We start from the raw sequence: 24,172 nt of genomic DNA, 5'->3' as shown, positions 1-24,172 counted from the left end.
TTTTTGTTATTTTATAATGCATAATAAGACTAAATTATTTATATATAAATTTAATAAAGAATATAAAATTTTTTCTATATTTTTATATAATAAAAAAAATAATATGGTTATTATAGAGAAGGATGGAAGTATAAATATATTTGATTTAATATTAAATATTAAAAATTGTTTAATAAAAGAAAATAATATAATTTATTTAAATAATCCTAAGATAGTTAAATTAGATTCGATAAATAAAATTTTATATTATGTTGATTATGAAAATATTATTTATTATATTTTATTAAATAAAAATAAAATAATAAATGAAATATAGATAAAAGAAAATATAATAGATATTATTATATAGGAAAAATTATTTTATTTATTTGTTTTTACTGAAAATTATATGTATATTTATGATATTACAGGAAATAATATTTATAAGTATTGTTTTGATAAAAAATTAATAAATAGTTGTATATGTTTATTATATTCTAATTAGATAAATATTACTTATATATGTATTAGTTATAAGAAAAAATTATTTATATATAAGTTAAATTTAATAAAATATGAGATGAAAATAATTAAAAAGAAAAAATTAAAATATTTTATATCAAAAATATTTTATCAAAATTAGATAGTATATTTTGTTACATAAATATAAAATAAATAATTTTTAATATATTTTTTATTACTTAAAAAATACAAATGACATGAACAAAATTTAATCAAGTGAAGGAATTTATAAAAAAAATGATTAAATATTAGGAGAAATCATTATAGAAATATACTGAACAAAGAAATAATACTAGATTATTATCAAAATAGAAGTAGGAAATGTTATAGAAGTATAAATAGATGATATATTTTATTAAAAATATAAAAATAAATAAAAATTATCCAGATATTAATTTATATAAGACATTAATAGGAAATATTGATATTTATTGTAAATATATTAGAAATAATTTATTTAAAATAGTATTAGAAAAGAGAATATATGAAAATACATGAATGATTAAAGAAGTTAATGAAGAATGAAAAAAAGAATATTTCGAAGAAAATTTCTTAAAATTTATTGATTATTGGAATGAATTATATGAAAATAAAAAAGAGATAGATTTTGAAAAAATTTCGTAGATTAAAGGAGAATAGAACCTTATTAATAGAGTAAAATATTTATTATTAAAAATAAAGATAAATGAAATATCATATAATATTCCATTAGAAGAAAGAAGACTAAAATATTTCAATTTAATTAAAATATTTATTTAGGAAAATTATTATAATAATAAAATAAAAAAATTATTAAAAAATTTATTTTTTTATTATGATAAAAGAAATGAAAAAGATTTTAATATAATTACTTATGAAAATTTAATAAAAATAAAATTAACATTATATCAAATATTTACATAGAATGAAATGCCGTTATTAGATAAAATTTTAAATTTATATAATGATTTAAATAAGGATTAGTAGTTAGAATTATGTTTTATTAATTAGGATGGATCACATCCTGTATTAGAAATACCAGAAAAGTATATATGTCATTCATACTTTTTTTGCTCTATAAGTAATGTTTTATGTACTTAGAGTAATCCTCCGTATGTATTAAGTGGTTGTGGACATATATTTGAAAAAACTACAATAAACAAATTATGTATAAGAAGAATGATTAATTATGAAGTTAATTCTATTATAGTATGTCCTAAGTGTAATTATAATAATTTATCAACAGATAGTATTAAAGTAAATTTTAGTTAGTAAATTTTATATGTTAAAAATAATTTTTATAATATCATTACATAAAATCATAATACAGTGAATTAAATAATTTTTATATCTTTAGTGTTGTTATGTCAAAATCAAGTTATGGTCAAATTAATCTTAAATAGGAAAAAAGGAAAGAAATGAATAGAATATCTGCTAAAAAATCACGAGATAAAAGAAAATAGTATATAGTTCATTTAGAAGATAGGATAAAAAGATTAGAAGATGAAAATAGAGCTTTAAAAGAAAAAATCAATACCAGTGAGAAGATATACTCGGAATCAATAGTATTCTAAGTATATTTTGTTTTTAAAAATTATTTATAATAAGATCATAACTTAAATAACAACACATTAATAAATATAATAAACAGTCCTCTAGGAGAAACTGGGGATTCTTCTGGTATTGATTTTTTCTCAAAACAATTATCGTTATGATATGGAAACTATGCAATATAATTAAATATAATTTTCATTTTTTAATAAAATATTTTTATTATTTTTTTTACTTAAAGATATCTTTAAGAAGAATGAAAAATTTAAGAGAAACATTAATTTAGAAAGAGTATTAGAATGAAAATATATAGTTAAATGAACAATGTTTTAATTTATATAGTAATATAATAAATCGCAATATAAACATTAGAAATAGAAGAATATTATATTTAATATTATTTTGAAGTAATTTTATATTAAGAAAGGGATTATATATAATATATTTTCTTTTAATTTTAACAATTATTTTACATTATATGGATTATATTAAAAGTGAAAAAAATTATATAATTTAATAGACTTAGAGTATACAATGATATATTCAATAACTTATAAGTTTGGATATTAGAATATAGATTTATATTATTTACAAAATTATAATGAAAATTTATTAATAAATTTAAATGAAATTAAAGAATTTTTAAAAGAATATGATGAAAATACAAATATAAAAATTATTTTAGAAATAATTGATACACATGTTATTGGAAATTGAAATGTATAGAGTTATAAAATATAGGAATTTTTTAATAATTTAGAAATTTATAAAAAAGAGCATATAGAATATATGAAAAATTGTAAGAAGAAAATACATATTATAGGGATAGTTTTATTTTGTTTATTTACAATATTTATTTTTTTAAGTATATTATTTATAATAGGAATGTTTTTATTATTTAAAAATGATTGAAAATTAATAAAATATTTAATTATCGATATTAATTTATTTAATATAGAATTAGAGAAAGTATATAAAAGAGAATATAAATCTGAAGATGAGAAAGAGGAAAATATAAATTTTATTAATGGAAAATATAATTACCTTTGATTATTAATAGATTATTCAATATTTTTTATAGTTGTATTACTTATTTTAATATTATTTTTTTTATGATATTTATTATAAAAAAAGAATAAAAAGAATAGATTTAAATAGAGAGATTATTTTAGAATGAAGTTAGATTATAAAAAAATTAAATTTAAATTTAGAATACAATTATACAGAAGAATATATATAGGATTATTATAGTATTAGTATAAATGAAAAAACTAAAGAAAAATTAGATAATATGAAGAAAATAATTTAGGATAATACTAAATAGTTTGTATATAAAAATGTAGCATGTTTTTATTTACTTACAGATTTTTTATATTTATTATATAAAGATAAAAGAGTGGATATAAATGGTAACAAGTATAAATATTGAATGATTGGATTTATTTCTATAGGAACTAGTTTAGTTAGATTTTTTTATATTTATTATAATATTTATATTAGCGATAAGAAATATAAGAAAGAATATGATTATATAATATTAAAAAAATAGAAAACATTAAGATTTATTTTATTAGATTAGGAATTTAGTTTATTATTATATAATTTTTCAAAAGAAAAATCATTTTTAGAATATTATTTATGTTATAAGGACATTATGAAAATACATGATGAAAAATATTTATGTATATTTACTATATAGGAAATAATTAGTAAGCATTTTAGAAGAGAATCTAATTTAGAATTAACATTAAAATTAGATATTTATAATAATTATAAGGAATTATTACAAAATTTTATAGTTGTTAATAAGGATAATAAGGGAAATTTATATTAGAAAAATTCGCAAATAATAGAGACATTAAACAATTTATAGAATACTGTATTTGAAGAGATGGAGAATAAATATTGATAGGAATTTTTAAATTAGGAAGAAGTAAAAAAATTAACAAAAATTAGAGATAAGAACTTTTTATTAGAATTAGATAGAATAAAGAGTAATTTATAGGAGTTATAGTATTAAATAAATATAAAATAATTATTTTATAAATTATATTGATTCATTTTGATGAGGTATTTTTATAATATTTAATATTTCAGAAATTTTACATATTTTTTCGTTTAATTTTTTATATAAACAACTTAAGCTTGTTTTATCTACAAGATCTATAAAATATGATTTTTCTAATCAATCATTTTGATTTGGATATTTTATATAAATATTTTTCATTAATTTCATTTCAATTTCACATATTTTTAATCATATTTTTTTAATTTTTTGATATTTTTTAAATAATTTTTTTATAATTTTATCTTGAATATCTTCATCATTAACAAACTAAAATCAATGTGAAAATTTATTTTTTTCATTTATTACAAATTCTCAATAAGATTTATTTAAATCTAAAAGAAAAATATTGATATATAATTTTTCTATATATCGTAAATAAAATACAAAAATCTATGAAGTATACATGAATTTAAATAAACCAGGTTTCCATAAATTTTCAATTGTTATAATATTTTCTCAATTTATATAATTTTTTTTATTTACAATATAATTTTCACTCATTATTCTATTATATACCATATAATGATTAATATTTTTTATAGAAATTATATCAAAAGTATTTTCTATTTCTATATAAAAAACAGAAAGTTGTGAAATGATATGATTTTTAACATTTATCAATTCTTCTATATATTTTTTATAATTATTATATCAAAATAAATCGTCAAAATTCTACATAATTTTTGATAAGGTTTGAATTATAACATCATTTAAATCACCAATAATTAATTTAATAAGAATATATTTTCAATTAATATCAATTTTTTTTATTTTATAACTTTTTAAAAGATCCATTTCTTCATCAACTATATTTTTTTGAGTATTTAAATAATTTAAAATATTTAATTCTTCTTTTTTATATTCATTAATTTTTTCATCTATATTTTTATTAATATTATCAAATATTATTTGATGTATTTTAATTAATTCAAGGATTGTATTTTTTAATTCCGATTTGGATTTTTTATATTTTATTAAATTTTTTTCTTGATTTTTTCATTCTTCTATATTAAAAAATTCTAAAATAAATTCTATTAACATTTCATTATTGTATTTATATGTATTTAATTTTTTATAATTAAAAATATTATAAACAGGTTTTTCTCTTTTATATAAATAATCTATTATAATAATAAATATAATAATTAAGATTATAACTACTATACAAGCTATTATTTTTTTAAAATCAATAACTATCTATAAAATATCCATAGCACTAGGTAACATTTGGATATACATTTATATAATTATTTATGTATTTAAACATATATAAGATATAAAATAAAAATCAATATTTTTAATTAATATTTTATTAATAAAATATATATTATATTTAAAAATATTAATTAAAAATATTCCACTTTTTATGTAATAAAAATCTTAAATTTAAAAAAAATATTAAATTTAATAATTATTTATTTAATATAAATAATTTCGGAAAGTTAAAATAAATAAATATGTTGAATTTAAAAATGGAAAGTATAAGATAGAGTTGAAATAATAATTTTACAGAAATAGTTGATTCTATAGTGGGAAAATTTTATAGAAATAAAAAAACACTTGTAATTGCTTATTTTAGAGAATTATAGTTTTATATTTTAGATGATATAAATGTAAAAGCAGTAAACTATATAAAATTAAAAAGAATAAAAAAATTATTTGTATTAAATGATAACGATAATGATTTTTTAATAGTTTTATTTTTTGATTTAGAACTTATAATAATTGAATATGATAATAAATTGGATAAAATAAATGTTATAAAAAAATTAAAATTACAAATATTAGAAGATAGAGATAATATAGATTTTTATGAAGAAGCATATAGATTTATAGATATTGATATAGATAATTTATAGTTATATAGTAAAAATTTAGAATATACTATATCATATGATAAAAGATTTTTAATAATAAAAGATAGAAATTCATATTTTAATGTATTAGATATAAAAAATAAAAATATAGGAAAGATAGAAGGATTTAATTATAATTATTATAGATTTAGTTTTGTTTTAATGAATAATAATAATAAAATAATATTTTTATATTATTCAGAAAAAAATAAGTTAAATATAAGTATGTATAATATCGATTTATTAAATTTAAAAATAAAAATCTGTAATGACTATGATAATATTTTAAAAAAGCTTATATTTTGTATTTTAAATAATTCTTATATTAAAGAAATAAAAAATATTATTCAATATATAAATTTTATAAATATTAAAGATTGAATTATTTTATCTATTTATAAAAATAATTATATATATTATTTACATATTAATTAGAATAATGAATTAATATTTTATGAAGATAAATGATTAAAGGGACATATCGATTTATTATTTAATTATATTTAGAATTATTAGATAATAGATAATGAAAGTATTTTAATTGATAGTTTTTAGTTTTTAATATTATGTAAAATTAAATACTACGATAATAAAATAAAATTAATATATTTTAAAAAAATAATAAAAAATATTTATTTTATTATTATTAGTTTTACATATATAGATGATAATGTTATTTTTATTAGTTTTTCAAATTCTAAATCTAATAATGGATGTTTTTACTATATATTATATGAAGAAAATATAATGCTTTATTTATGTGATATATGAAATATATATATTAAATGTGATAATAAAATAGAGAAGAATATATTTAGAGAAGAAGAATTAAAGAATCTTGAATTTTTAGTTGTAAAAAATGAATTATTTAAGTAGATAAATTATTATTTTAATTTTTCATATTCTTCAGAAATAATTAATATTTTCATTACTTTTGATCAATTTAAATGATTAATTATTAAAGATAAAACAAATATTAATAATCTTAATGAAAATATAAAGAATATATTTTGATATGAAGATAGAATAGTTATAACAGGAAATAATTTTACAACTATATTTGATCAGGAATTTTAGTATATATATAAATATAATGATTTTTTTAATCTTTAGAAAGAAACAAAATATATTCATAAAAATAATAAACTAACCTATTATTTTAGCGAAGAATATTGTATTATATTTGATAAAAAATGAAATATTATTAATAAAATAAAATTTAAAAATGAAATAACTGAAATATAGCATTCTAAAAATTATTTTTGTATAAAATTTATAGTAAATAAAAATATTGAATATATTATTATATATGAAATATCAATTAATATGAAAATTTTGAAAAAATTTTCTAATACATTTTCTTATTTTAAATTATCTTATAATAATATATATTGTATTAACAAAAAGAATCAACTAATAATATATTCTATATATAATAATAAATATACTTTTTTAAATTTAAATAATTTATATGATGATAATTCAAAAATAAATTCATTTAAAATAGTATATAATATGCTTATATTATTAAGAGATAAAGAAATTATAGAATTTTATATTTTAAGAGATGATTTTTTTGTAGAATAGTGTTATAAAAAAATAAGATTAAAATCTAAGGATATAGTAATGCAAGAATTATATAATATAAATTAGGATGATTATCGTATATGTTTTTATAGTGAAAATTATAAAATTACATATGTTTTATATATATTTCTATATAAATATAAATTTATTTATATTTATTTTTCTATATTGAATATTAATATAGAAAAATTATTATATAATAAGCCCTATTTTTATATATTTAATGAAAAATTTATAGGAAAATATGAAATGATTATAAATTCACCATATGAAAACATATAGAATTTAGTAAATATAAAAAAATTATAGATTTAGAATTTTTATTGAAAAATTCCAGTTTATTATTTATCAAAAAAATGGTGAATTTATTTTTATAAAAAAGAAAATTATTATATTATGTTTTTATTAGATGAAAAATTACTATTAAAAAAAGAAAAAATTTTTAAAAATAAAATAGATTAGTTTCAAGAAATAATTATTAAAAATATATATAATAAGAAATATATATTAGTAATTAACTAGTAGAAAATATTAAAAGAAAATTTAGATTTTTATTTTGTTTTAAATATATATGATATGAATTTAAATCTTATTGATTTATTTACTATTAAAAATCCAGAATAGAATATTAAAAATTTAATAATTAACAATATTTATAATAGGATTATTACAGTAACAAATGATTGAATTTATATATTTTCATTTAAAGAGAATAAACTTAAAGAATTAATAAAGAAACATGATAAAGAAATAAAAAAAATATTAATAATAAAAGAATGAATTATTTTAACATATAAAACAAAACTTAATTTTTATATAATGAAAAATAATAATAAATATAAATATATTTTAAATCATATTTCTTCAATAGATATTCCTGGATTTTATTCTATATTTTTATATAGATATAGAAAATTTATTTTAATAATAATAAATTTTTAGAAAAAATTATTATTTTATATAGTTGATTTAGATAAATATTATGATAATCTACAAATAACATATACAGAATCACATATATTATTTGATGATGAAATAGAAAAATTATATAAAATAAATTATAAAAAATTTATAGTCTCATTAAAATCATATGAATTTTTAATATTTTAGATCTTATATGATGATTAGAATAATAATAAAAAGAATTAGAAAGATAAAAATATATATGAATCTGAAGAAATATATAAAACTTTTGGTGATATAAATTTATATATAATAGATAATTATAAATTTATTAAATACAATAATATTGATATAATTTTAAATTTAGACTTAATTTCTTAATTTTTATTGTTAAAATTTTATATATATAATATATTATCAATTTCTACAAATTCCATTTTCATCTTTTTTTAATTTATTCTAAAATATTTACACTATTGAATAAATTTTTATTGTTAAGATATCAAATATATATAACAATGCTTATCTATATTAATTGATAAATTCTATAACACTAAAATATCTTAAATATAACTTTATAATTGAAAATATTAATTTATACATAAAAATATAAAAAAATAATATAGATATAAATTAATATCTAATATAATACTATATTGTCTATAAAATAGATTTTATACTATTATACTATATAATCTAAAAAATAGTTGAAAAGTAGAAATTTAAATTTTTAAAAAAAATTATAATAATAATATATATATATAAAAAAAAAAACAAGTTAGTTATTTTTTTATTATTTAAATTTTTTATATATATTATTAATAAAACAAAATTATAAAAATTATTTAGTAAATTTTTAAAAATTTAAAATATTTTTTTATATATAATTTTTAATAAAATTAAATTCAAAAAAAATATTTTTTATTAATATTTATTTTTAGTTATAACCTATTGAATTTAAATAAATATTAAATTTAATAATTATTTATAAGCAAAAATCTTTAATATTTTATTATTTAAGATTTTAATAAAAATAAAAATAATTATTTCTATAATACATAATATTCTATGGTTAGTTTTAAAAAATATACTTATATTTTATTTATTATAATTATAATAATTTGTCCATTCTTTTGTTTTTTCTTTTATGAAAGATCAAAAATAAGTAATCAATATATAACATTAACATCAGAATTAAATAAATATAAATTAATATCAGAAGAATTATTATTACAAAATAATTCTAAAATTTAGAATTATATTAAAATAAATAACAAGAAAAAAATTAAAACTGTTACTTATATAAATAAAAATATAACAGAAGATATAATCATTCCAATACCTACAAATAAACAAGAATATATAGTTGAAACAACAGAAAATCCAAAAAATATAACAGAAAGTATAACCGTTCCAACACCTACAAATAAATAGGAAAATTTATCTAAAACAACTTAGACTCCTATAAAATTTAAAAAAAGAACACCTGCTATTAAAATAGACGAATTTAAAATAGAAAACAAAAAAATTATTTATAATATTAAAGCAATAGAAGAAAATATTGATAATACAGCTTATTTATCTATTAAAAAACGTAAAGAACTTAAGAAAATAGCAAATGATAATCCTGGTTATGTATTATTATTTAATCAATATTCTAAAAAAATAAAAGAATTAAATTTAGAAAATTATTTAGAAAATATCAATACTAATAATTAGATATATTATATATCAAAAGAATACCAAAAATATACTGATGATTTAAATTCACTTTTTTATAGAATTTTAATATTAAAAAATAATGTTTTAATTGAAGAAGATATATTAAATTTTTTTGAGTATTCTACTATGTTTTCTTACATACAAATAATTACAAAAAATATAGAAGAAAAATTTACATTATGAATGCAATTTAAATTTATTGAAAATAACAATCATCTTTCAAAATATATGGAAATTTTTAATTTAATAGAATAGAATAGATCCGATATTTTAGAAAAAATAAAAATAAAAGCTTCTATAAGTAGATACTCATCTGAATCAGTAAAAAATCAATTTAAAAAAATATGAGAAAATCAAATAAAAGATATAATTGATAAGCACGAAGCTTTATTAAAATTAAATAATAGAAGAATGAATATTGAAGATAGAGACGATATCTTAATATCATATATACAAATGACAAATCCATATAATTTAAGATTAGAAAGATTAAATGAGATAAAAATTATGAATTTAACTGACTTATATGAAAATAAATAGTATTGAACAGCTAATATTAGAGGAATTAGCCCATCTAAAATTACAGAAAATGATGAAATTTCTACTTTTAATGATTTCAATAGCGTTTTTTATAAATTTTTTGGAGAATATTATAACAGAAACTATCTTAAAAATAAAAATTATATAGACTTATTTTAGGAATTTTATAACAAGACTAAATAGCAAGATATTTTATTCTTTAATAGCATTGTAAATACTACTTCTATTCCATATAAAAAGTATCTTTTATTATTTGAAAATAAAGATCAAATTATCAGAACTTTAAATAACAATACAATATTATTTGATAAAGAAACTCTTTATCAATTAAAAAACTATAAAATAGATAAAGATATTCAAAAAACATATAGTATATACACATTATTATCTATTTATCCAGATGAAATTTTAAAGTTATTAAAAATCAGATAACTAAATATTTTTACATAAATTTATTCAAACATTAATAATTTATTAAAAAATAAAAAATACTTTATGGAATATAATAAAATGTTTAAAATAAAAAATATTGAAGAAGAAAATAATATAATATATCCAATATTTTATCAAAAAATATTTCTAAAATTTATAATAAATAATAAATATATTATAATTATTAATGAAAATCAAATTAATATATGTAAAAAGAAAATTATTCATTTTTTTAAAAATTTATTTTGTTATAATATCTTTTATAATAATAAAAAATATAAATTTTATATTCTTTTATATAGTAATAAATTACAAATAGTAAATAATAAAAATATAAGTATAAAAACTTATATATATTTTTATAATATTTATAATTTAGAAATAATTCAAAATAAAAAAATATTATATCTAAATATTAATATAAATAATTAGAAAATTAAAATTTGATTAAAATTTGATAATATAAATGTTCTTTTAATATTTATATATAATCTTAAAGAAAAATATAGATTAATAGTTAATAAAAAATTATTCATAATACTATATACAATAGATAAAAATAAAATATATAATAAATAGAAAAAATATATAAAATTTAAAAATAGTATTAGTCTTAATATTTATCAATTAATAAAAGATAATGAAATAATAATGAAAAATTATATATATAATGAAAAATATTTTGATGATAGTCTAATTGAAGGTACTTGCGTATTACAAAATAAAAATTGATACTTTAATAAAAAATATTTATTGAATTATTTAGTATTATTTAAAGATAATTTAGAATACTATTCCTTAAAAATTTGTTTCTATTCATATCTAAAAAAAGAAAATATAAATATAACCTATCCTTTTATTAATAAAAAAAATTTTATCTTATTAACTATATAGAAAAATATAAAAATTTATTTACTTATAGAAAAAGATATAAAATTTAAAATATTTATCTCAATTCTAAATAATATTTCAAAAAATAAAAAAACTTTCTCCTGCTGATCTTTAATAAATTATAATAAAAAAATTTATCAAAAATTATTAATAACAATAAAAAACAATTTTTTATTTATTTGTTCTATAATTGAACCACCAAAATCAATTTCATTTTATCTATTAAATAATAATATAAATCTTAAAATTAAAAATATTCTAATTTTAAATAAAAAAATAAAATTATCTAAAAATCATAAAGAAATAAGTAAAAATATTGATTATATTTATTTAATAAAATTATTTTATGAAAAAAATTATCTTTATATAATTTTAGAAAATAATAAAGATATTCTAATTCGATGAATTTATTTTTTTAATAATATACAATCTAATCCAATCTATTACAATTCTTTTAATAATATAACAACTAATAAATTTAAAAATATATTTTCTTCAATAAAAATTAATAATAATAATATAGCCTTTATGTTTATAATAATTGATAATTATGATATATTAAGATCAAAATATGATTTTAATATAATTAAACTTTATAAATAGAAAATTAGAATTTTAATAGAAAATTTAATTAAAAAATATAATGGTTATTTCGTAAAAGAAACTATTATTAATTATTATATAATTTTTAATAATCTTTATAATAGTATTGATTTTAGTATAGATCTAAAAAATAATTTAGCTAATCAATAGTGAAATTTAAACTTAAAAGAATTTACTCTTCATATTGCTATCACTTGGGGAAATTCATATAATATTATAATTAATTATAATAATAATACAAAAGATTATATAGGGTGTGATCCTAATAAAACAGCTAAAATAGCATATGAAATAGAAAATAATAAAATAATAATAGATGAATCTGTATATACTAATATATTATTTAATATAAAATATAAAATAATTTTTTATAAAAAAATTAAAATAGATAAATTTTTAAATATTATAAAAACATATGAAATTATTTAAAAATTGATTACTTTATAACACAAATAAAATATAAATTAAAATATAATGAATATATTAAAAATTCCAGAATTTTTTTTTATTTTTTCATTAGAATCATATTATGAAATAGATGTAAATCCTATTTCAAGTGGTTCATTTTCTGTTGTATATAAAGCTATTTCTAAAAAAACCCATGAAAATAAAAATATTAAAAAAGGTCAACCTGTTGCTTTAAAATTTATTTATCCTATTTATCAACCTAAAAGAATTAAAAACGAATTACTCATTCTTAATTCTCTTAAAGATAATCCCCATATAATTCAATTATTAGATTATCATAGAAAAGATACATTGATATGTTTAATATTTGAATATGTAGAAGCGGAAGATATTAAAATAATTATTAATACTTATACAATAAATGATATAAAATTATACATATATAATTTATTAAAATCTTTAAATTTTGTTCATAGTAAAAATATTATTCATAGAGATATTAAACCTATGAATTTTTTAGTTAATAAAAATAAAAATCAATTTAAATTAATAGATTTTGGTTTAGCTGTTTTTTCTAATAAAACATATAAACCAATAAATATATCATCATACCAATTACCTGAAGTCTCAAGATCTGGTACAAGAGGATTTAGAGCTCCTGAAATTTTAGTAAGAGATATAAGAAATAATTTTAATCAAACATATAAAGTAGATATGTTTAGCGTAGGTGTTACTTTTTTATGCTTACTAAGTAAAAAATACCCCTTCTTTAGATCAAAAGATGATTTTGATTCTATATGTGAATTATGCGCATTATTTGGCATAGATAATGTAAATGAACAATTAAAACCTATGAATAGAAAAATAGAAATTTTTAATCATGAATATATTAATAAAAGTATAAAAGATTTTTTTATAAAAATTCATAATAATTATATAACTAAAGAAATAGACTTAGCTATAGATTTATTAGAAAAATTATTACAAATAAATCCCGATAAAAGAATAGATACAACAGATGCTTTAAATCATCCATTCTTTAGTCAATAATTAAAAATAAAAATAATTAAAATTAAGATATAATATTAAAATTTTCTTTAAATTCATTAAACTATTCATTCTCTTTAAATCTAATACAATGATTAAATATTTCTGCCTGTTTTTCACTTAAATCTATTGCTGTTCATGTTAAACAATTCTTAATATCCTCCTTTTCTTCTAATTTCATATCTTTTTCTATTTTATGATATAGTGCTAACTTTCCCGTCTTTTCTCTATGTAAAGATATATACTTTTCATCCTTTTTATCCTTAAAATAAAATATCTTGACTTCTCCTACTCCTCTATCATTTCATTCTTCATTATAAAATCTATAAATTTTTGCTCTACACTTAAATTTAATTTCTATATTATCATTTATATCATTTATTTTTTTACTTTCTTCTTTATTTTTCTTCTATTCTATATTATCTTCATAAATTTTATTTACTTTTTCTTCTTTATTTATATTTTCATTATTTTTAATTTCTTTTTTATCACTTTCTTCTCCCATGATAATTTTATATTTATGTTGAATTTCTTAATAGAAAATGAAGTTTTTAAAAATTTATTATTTAATGCTATATTTAATTCAATAGAAAATGGTGAAATAAATTGAATAAAAACTAAAAAACTCTTACCAAATATATATAAAAAATTACATCCTGTTACATTATATGAATTGTGAATTATTTACTCTTCTAAAATTTAATTTAATTATTTTTTTTAATTATTTCCTTTTTAATTATTTTCTCTATACTATTTATATATTCCTAAAATATTTTATCTTCTTTATACTATTTATAAAAATCTTTTATTATTCTATTGTCTTTTATTAAAAAATCCTAACTTCAATAATTCTATTTTACAAACTCATTTAATTCCTTATTATTTGTTTCATAAAATTTACATATCTAAAAATATGATATAGTCTAATATAAATTTAAATAATAAAATAAAAAATTTTTCTATTTTATTTTTATTTTAAATTTATAAATTATTTTATTTTTTATTATTATTAAATATGGAAAATCAAATAAAAATAAATAAAAAATATCATATAAATTCTATATTAATGATATATCTAATATAATTTCTTTATTCTATTTTATATATAAAAATGGCATTGTTTTATATTCTATTTTTATTTTAATATTTACTTTTATTTTGTTATCATTTATATAATATTTAAATTTCATTTAATTTAAAAACACTACTAAATTTTTTATAATTAATTTAAATATTTTTTTATTATCTAAAATAATATTTTTTCTTAATACTTTTAAAATTAACATAGATTTTGTAGTTTTAATCAATGTTCTTAAAATATACTTCATTTCATTATATTTTATCTATTGTTTATTTCATATTTTAATACTATTAATAATTCCTAATATCTATATCTTTCCCCATAATCTACATTTTTCACATGTTATACAATTAATAATATCTAAAAAATTTATTTTTTCATTCATCCCTTTATTATTAAAATTTATATTTATTTTTTTAATATTTAAAATTAATTTTTTTCATTTTTCTATATCTTCTTTGTTCATAAATATATTTTTTATATTAAAATTTTCATCATATAAAATTATTGTTTTTATTAAAAAACTATATAAAAAATGTAAATTTTTAATATATATTAAAATAATCTAATTTTTTTTATTTTCATATATATTCATATCAGATGAACAACAATGTAAATTAACAGATAAATGTATTCCTGATAATATTTTAGTAAAAAATTTATTATTCTAACATCTATTATATAATCATTTTCAAATTAAACTTCCATCATAACCTGTATAAGATTCAATATTTTCTTCTAAATCTATTATATTATTGTATTGTATTAATTTCTCATTCTTACACTATTCTATATTACACTACTATATTTTTCTATCTAATACAAAACCTTCTGTTAAATTAATATTATTACCACAGGTATCTTCCTAATTATTATTAATTAATTTATTAATATAACATTTCTCCGATAGATCTATTTCTATATATTTTAATGTATCTATTTTACTCCAATTAAATAAAATATTATTATAAGATAAATTAATTTGATAGTATAAAATATTATTATATAGAATTTTAATATAAATTTTATAAAATATAATTATTATATAAAAAAATAATAAAAAAATATTTTTAATCATTAATTTAAAAACACTAAATAAAAATAAAATTAAAATTATTCATTAGTTTCTTTATTCTACTTTGCTTTTTTCTTTAATATTCTTCCTAGTTTAAATTTAGATAAAGCATGTCTTGAATTTAATGCTATTAAATTTTCATTATCTTTTCATACTAAATATCCGCTTATGTCTACTTTCTACTAATCTATTACTATAGCACCTGAGTTTATCATCTATCTTGCATGATGAATAGAATTAGCTATTGTTTTTCTATATACTAAAGTCTATAATCTTCTTTCAAGAATATCTGTTACTGTTAGTGATAAAACGTGATCTAATTCAACCTATTCTCTAGTTAAAAGACCTATTTTCTATAATTTTTTAATTAATGCTTGACCATAAAATATTCTTTCAGTATTTTTTCTATCTAATTTCATTAAATCTCTTGCTCTTCTTCTTAATCTACTTAGCATTAACTAAACAATATACAATTCTCTTTTATTATTTAAACCATATTCACCACATAATTTTGTTTCATAATCTATTCTTGTTTTATCATATGTACCCTTTGGTCTTCTTGAAACTTTAGAAGATCTATTATAATTTTTTCCCATTTATTGTTATTGATATAAATAATAAAATTATTTATTTTTATCATTAATCCAGTTTTTATAGTCGAATCATAGCTTATTTAATTCCATTCTTTTTTCCATATTATAACTGATTTTTATATGATTTTCTTCAATTACAGTATTATACAATTCTTTATTCATCATCTATAAACTTTCTAATAATCCAGAAATATAATCTATTAAAGTTGTTATTTTTCTTTTCTATACTAAATAATTAATTTCATCTTCTGTTTTATTATCAATAGTAATTATTTTCATATAAACAGGAATAACTTTTCTAAAATAAATTTCCGGATCAGAAGTTATTAATGTTATTAATTCTTTTCTATTGATTAAAGTTAATGATTTTTCACATATTTGATAATGTTCAGACTATAAACAAGATAAAATTTTATTTAAAAATAAATCCAATATTTTTTTATTTTTACATGGATCTGCAGATATTAAATCTTTACTAAAAATTAATTCTTCTAATTCTACTAAAAATTGTCATTCTCTAGTCGCAGAAATAATAGGCCAGTATTTAAATACTCCATTAACTATTGTATGTTCTAATAGAGTTTTATCTAATTTAAGAAAAGCTATAATACATTCTATAAAGGAAGAATAAATATTCATAAATTTAGAGGAAGAATGTAGAGGTAAAAGAATATTATTAAAAAATAAAAGATTTTGTTTTTTTAAAGGAACTAAAAATCCACCTATTATAGATGAATATATATCTAATATTTCACATATTCCGTATAATGAAGGATTTAACAAAAAATTTTTTAATAAAGAATCCATACATGATCTTATATTATTTCTAGTTCTATGTATTTTTTGATATAATTTATGTAATATCATTTTAACATAACCTCTTTCTCTATTATCTTTACTTTGTAGGATATCACTAAGTAATAATAAAAAATCATAATCAAAATAAGGATGAAATATTGTATAAATTATATTATTAGAACATAATATATCTAAAAAAGTTTCATATATTATAGTTTGAATTGTTATATTTTCATCTAGTACAATAGATTCTGGATCTTCTTCTATAGTTCCGTAATGATTAGGTTTATATTTTATAGGATGTAGTGTTATTTCATTAGATACAGTTCTGAATATATTTTTTTTAAACATATTCATGAATGCATCTAATATTTCAGAATCTTCTAAATTTGTAGGACTTTTTAATAGGAAGGATTTAATTCTTATTAAAATATTTTTCTTTTTTTCAATAAATTTTAACATTTTTTTATCTTTATAATCATTATTATCAAATTTTACAGAACAAAAAGAGCATTCTATAAAATATCTTTCTAAAATATCATCATCGGTTGGATTAAAAGATAATTGATCAATAGAAGATAAGAAAGAAGTTAATTTTTCAATTTTCATTTCTTTTTTAAGATAAATATTTTTTAATTTTTCTTTTTCATCTTTTATATCATCTTTTTGTCATATTTTTCTTTTTATATTTTTTAAAAAATTCATTTTCTTATAAAATTGGATTTTGTGTATTGTAATTTTAACAAAAAAATGAATAAAAATTTTTTTATAATAATATATTTTATAATAATTAAAAATATATTGAGTATTATTATCTATTAGTAGTATAATGAATTCCATTAGATATATTTTTTTAATAATATTGGGATAAATAAATTAGAAATTATAGTAGATGATTTAATTAAGTATATTAATTGTTATTCAATTAATAAAAAAATAGAATATAAAATTAAAGAGAATAGAATTAAATTTAATATAAAGAATTAGATGGAAATATTTATATAGTTAATAATATTAAAAGATATAAAAATTAAATTTAAAAATATTTTTAATTTTTTTTATTATAAAAAATTTTATTATTTTATGGAAAAGATTAAATTATATAAAGTAGAATATAATATATATTCTACTTTTAATATTATTAAAGAAAATAAATAGTGTAATAATAAGAATATAAGTATATTTTATTTAAGTAGAGATATTAAAAAACATTGATTTAGAAATTTTACAGTAAGTATATTTAAAGTTAGAATAAAAGAATATTTATATAAAAAGATTAATAAAATAAGAATAATTATAAATTTTCCATATTTTTCAAAAATTATAGCAGGATCAATAATAAATGAGAAATGAGATATTAAAAAGAAATATTATTATTATTTACCTTATTATTAGATTAAATTAAAAATAAATAATTACATTAATTTAAATAAAGAGTGAGAAGTACAGTATAGAATAATAATTTCTATATGAGAAATAATTTTAATAGGAGTAATATTAAGTATAAGTTTATATATGATAATTAAATTTAGATAATAATCTATTTTTATAATTTAATTTAACAAACACTGGAATAAATAATATATTATTTCAGTTAATATAATATAGATGTCTATTTCTCAATATTTTATTATTTCTTTTTTTAAATTATATACATCTTTATTTTAACTTGTATTTATTTTGTATTTCATTATTTAAAATATAAAATTAAATGTAAATAATTTTTTTTATTAAATAATTTTTAATAATTTGTTATTATTATTATTATTGTTATATAGTTATTTTTTAGTATTTTCTTTAATTTTTGTACATTATTATTATTATTTATCTTATACTTATTTCTAAATATAGATTATTATTTTTATATGTTTGATTATAATTTAATTCCATTATTATCAATATTCTATAATATATCTTTACTTTTATTTTTATATCTTTATATTTAATTATTTTAATTAATAGAATTTCATAGATATGCACTTATAATTGTTATTTAACTAAAATACTATAATACTCTTATTATTATATTGTAAAAATTAATCTATATTGTATTTATATGTGAATATATAATCTTATTTTATTTATATTTTATAATCTTATTTTGTTTTTAATAATTTTTAATTATCATATAACTAAGAGTCTAATTATAACTTTATTTTAATCTAAATATATATATATATATAATATTTAAATATAATATAGATTATTTTATTTTTTATATTTTTTATTAGTTAAATGATAAATCTATAAATTTTTTTAAATTTATGTGTTGATAAAATATTAATATTTTATCAATAAAAATGAATAATGAATAATTTTTATCAACCATACACAAATGTATAATAAATTTAATTTGAATTTAAACGGTAATAAAAACAATGCAGAAGAAAATAAATATAATACGTATGATTTTATAAAAAATAATATATTTTATAATCAAATTAATTATATTACTAACAATATTAATAGTAAAAGTTTGAATAAAGAACAACAAGAAATAAAAAAAGAATATGAAAATTTAATAAAAAAAATAAAATTCAATAGAAAAAATATTAAAGATATTAAAAGTAGTGATAATGTAAAGATAGATTAGAATTATATAAATATAAGTAACCTAACTAATCTAACATAGATATCCGCAGATACTATTAAAAATGCTTTAAAAGAGAGATATCTTAATAAAAAAATCTATACAACTATTTCAAGTATTCTTATAGCATTAAATCCCTATACAAAAATAGATTATATTGAATCTGATCCTCATGTTTTTCATTTAACAAATGATTCATTTAATGATTGTAAAAATACAGAATATAATCAAAGTATTGTTATTAATGGGGAAAGTGGTTCTGGAAAAACAGAATCAACAAAGTTAGCTATAAATTTTATAATAAAAAAAAGTAAAAGTGGAAAAGACTTCTTAACTAAAACAAATATTTTATTTGAAACATTTGGTAATGCTAAAACTATAAGAAATAATAATAGTAGTAGATTCGGAAAATATATAGAAATACAATTATCTTCTGATATGGAAATTAAAGGTATTAAATTTTATCAATATCTTCTTGAAACTACACGAGTATGTTTTCAAGAATAGAATGAAAGAAATTATCATATATTCTATATGTTATTTGAAAATATAAAATGTGATTGAATAAAAGAAAATATAAATAAATTTTTAAAAATAAAAAAAATAAATTTTTATTATCTTAATATGTCTAATTGTTATACAGTAGAAGAAGTAGACGATGAATTAAATTTTAATGAATTAATAAATTCTTTTGAAATAATGAACTTTACTCAAGAAATAATAATAAATATTATAGAAACACTCTTTTTTTATTTTATATTTAGGAAATATAAATTTTACTACAGAAGATGGAAAAAAATGATCCTAATGATATTGGTATAATAAAAATATAAAATACTATAGATGAAATATGTGAATTATTTGATATAAAAAGAATAGTTAATAACATGCTTAACTAATAAATTAATAACAATAAATAAAAAAAAAATATTCAAAATTATCAAAATATAACTGTGAGAAAAATAGAGATTCTCTTGTGAAATTTCTATATAATAAAATATTTTGTATAATAGTAGAAAAAATTAAATAAAAATCTTGAAACTACTGATTATAATAAAACTTTAAGTATTTTAGATATATTCGGTTTGAAATATTTGATAAAAATTCATTAGAACAACTTCTTATTAATTTTACTAATGAAAAATTACAAGTATTATTTAATATGTATGTATTCAAAGAAGAACAAGAAGAATATAAAAAAGAAAATATTAAATTTGAAACTAATGAAAATATTAGTTTTATAGATAATAGTGAAATAATAGAAATAATATCTTCTAATAAAAAATTATCTATATTCAGTCTTATAGAAGAAGAATGTAAATTAGTTAAAGGAGATGATTATTCATTACTTAAAAAAATAAAAAAATCAAATATAAATTCTTCATATATAGTTTCTAATAATTTTAAAGATATGTTTATAATAAAACATTTTGCAGGTGATGTAAAATATTACGTAGATAATTTTATTCAAAAAAATAAAAATAGAACTCCTAAAGAATTTTTTGCGATATATTAAATAAAAAAAGATAATGAAATATTTTTTAAATACAGTTTTAGATATACAAAAAATCAGATAATAAATTAGTAACAATTACAAATCTATATAATTCTGATCTATTTAATCTTTTAAATAAAATAAATCAAACAAAAACCTAGATTTATTAGATGTATTAAACCAAATCCTAATAAAAAGCATTAGATTTTGATGATAAAATAGTATCAAAACAAATAGAAGCATTAGGTATTTTAGCTACTGTAAAAAATAAGAAAAATAGGTTATGAATATAGATATAAGTATTCTGAATTTTCTAATATATTTAGAAATCTTTTTGTATTATGATTTAGATTTAAATAGAAATACTAATATACCAAGTAATTATGGAGAAAAAATCTAAAAAAATTATGAATTTAAGATCTAGTATTCTTAATACTAAAAGTAAAGATTATTTATTTGGTAATAATAAAATATTTATTAAAACTAATACATATAATATTCTAATTAATGAATTAAAATATTTAAAAATTTCAATAATATTGAAAAAATTTAAAATTTTTATATTATTATTTCTAAAATATAAAAATAAAATAAAAAATTTAGTAATTATAACCAATAATAAACCAATTTCTACTCCAAATATTGTTAATAATAAAAATAATATTAAACATATTTTATTAAATAATCTAATAATTAATAATAATAAATCTAAAATATAGGATTTAATAAAAATTATAAAATCACTTTCTAATATAGAAATAAATGATAATATTTTATCAATAAAATTAGATATAGAAGAATAGTTAAAAAATAAAGAATAGCCACCATCCATACCTTCTTCTAATTTAAAATCTACATAGAATAATAAAATAAAAGATACTTATAAAAGTGAAATTAAATTAACTATACCTACCCCTAACCCAGAATTAAAAATTCCATTAAACTCTCCTCCACCTATAAATAATAATAAACCACCAGAAATTAAAAAATCACCTCCAATATCTAATAAATAGATACCTCCACCAATAACTAATATTAATACTAAAATTTTACCAAAAATTAATAATGAAAAATGAAAATCTCCTTTACCACCACCTGTTAATGTTTCATTGAAAAAAACTAAAACAAAAGATTAGATGGAAAAAATGAATTATGGTGGTGTAATAAAAAAATAAATAATTAAAAATATTATTAAATTTAAATTTAAGATTTTTATTTAAACAATATTTAGAACATTAAAATATATATATATATATATAATAATAAAAACTATAATAATTTTATTAATTATATTTTTAAAGATATAAAAGATATTATATATTCTATATAATAAAATTATTATAATTTTTATTTTAATAAATATATAATATAAAAATTTTAAAATTAATCACGAATAATATAATTCTAAATTATATGTAGTTATAACATTAAAATTATTTATTTTTATTATTAAAAATTATGGATAAAAAATGTAACATTATATATTATATTACTATTCATAAGTATTATTTATATTGAAAAATAAATTTTTTAATATTATTTGTATTTTTTTATAGTAAAATAAAAAGTAATGATGAAAAATTAATAAAAGAATTTGAAAATAATATTTTTAATTGATTAGAAAATAATTTATTAAAAGAAAATAAAATAATAGAATATATAAATTTTTTATTAGAAAATAAAGAAAATTTATTAGATCAAATTGTCGAATTAAAAAAACTTATTTAGATTTTTTATAATATTTTAGTAAATGTACAAATAATTAAAATAAAAAAAGAAAATTTAGAGTTAATATTAAAACATTTAGATATTATAAAAAATAATATAGATGATATAGAATTAGATAAAAATAATTGAATAATAAATTATAATAATATTGTTAAAATTTTTATAAAAATTTATAAATTAAATATTATAATATAGGATTTTACAATGATGAAATATATAAATCCAAATAATAATATTTAGGGAGTTTTATTAAATTATATTGAAACGGATTACATTTGAAATATATTAAATTTATAGAATATAGGAGAATTATATATTTTTTTATCATATATGAAAAATATTTCGTATTATTATTATAATAATAATAATAATTTAAATGATTAGATATATAAATTACATATTAATGATATTGAAAATAATATAAGATTTGAATACAAATTAATAGATAATAGTAAATTTTTAAATTTAAATAATTTTATAAAGGAAATGATCATCCAAAATATTAAAAATCATGATATTAAAAATTTAGAAAAAATAAGAAATATATTTAATTAGCATATTGAAGAAATAAAAAAGGAATTATATATAAATAATAATAATAATTATAAAAAATTAATTTTTCATGATAAAGTTTTATTAATATATAATCTTTTTAGTCATATAGAATTGTTATAGAATAATGAAAAAATTAGTATTGAAAATAAAAAATTAATTATATAGAATA

This window comes from Alosa alosa, unplaced genomic scaffold (assembly GCF_017589495.1).
Source record: "Alosa alosa isolate M-15738 ecotype Scorff River unplaced genomic scaffold, AALO_Geno_1.1 AALO_1.0_unplaced_4, whole genome shotgun sequence".
NCBI lineage: Eukaryota > Metazoa > Chordata > Actinopteri > Clupeiformes > Clupeidae > Alosa > Alosa alosa.
This window is presented reverse-complemented; position numbering follows the sequence as displayed.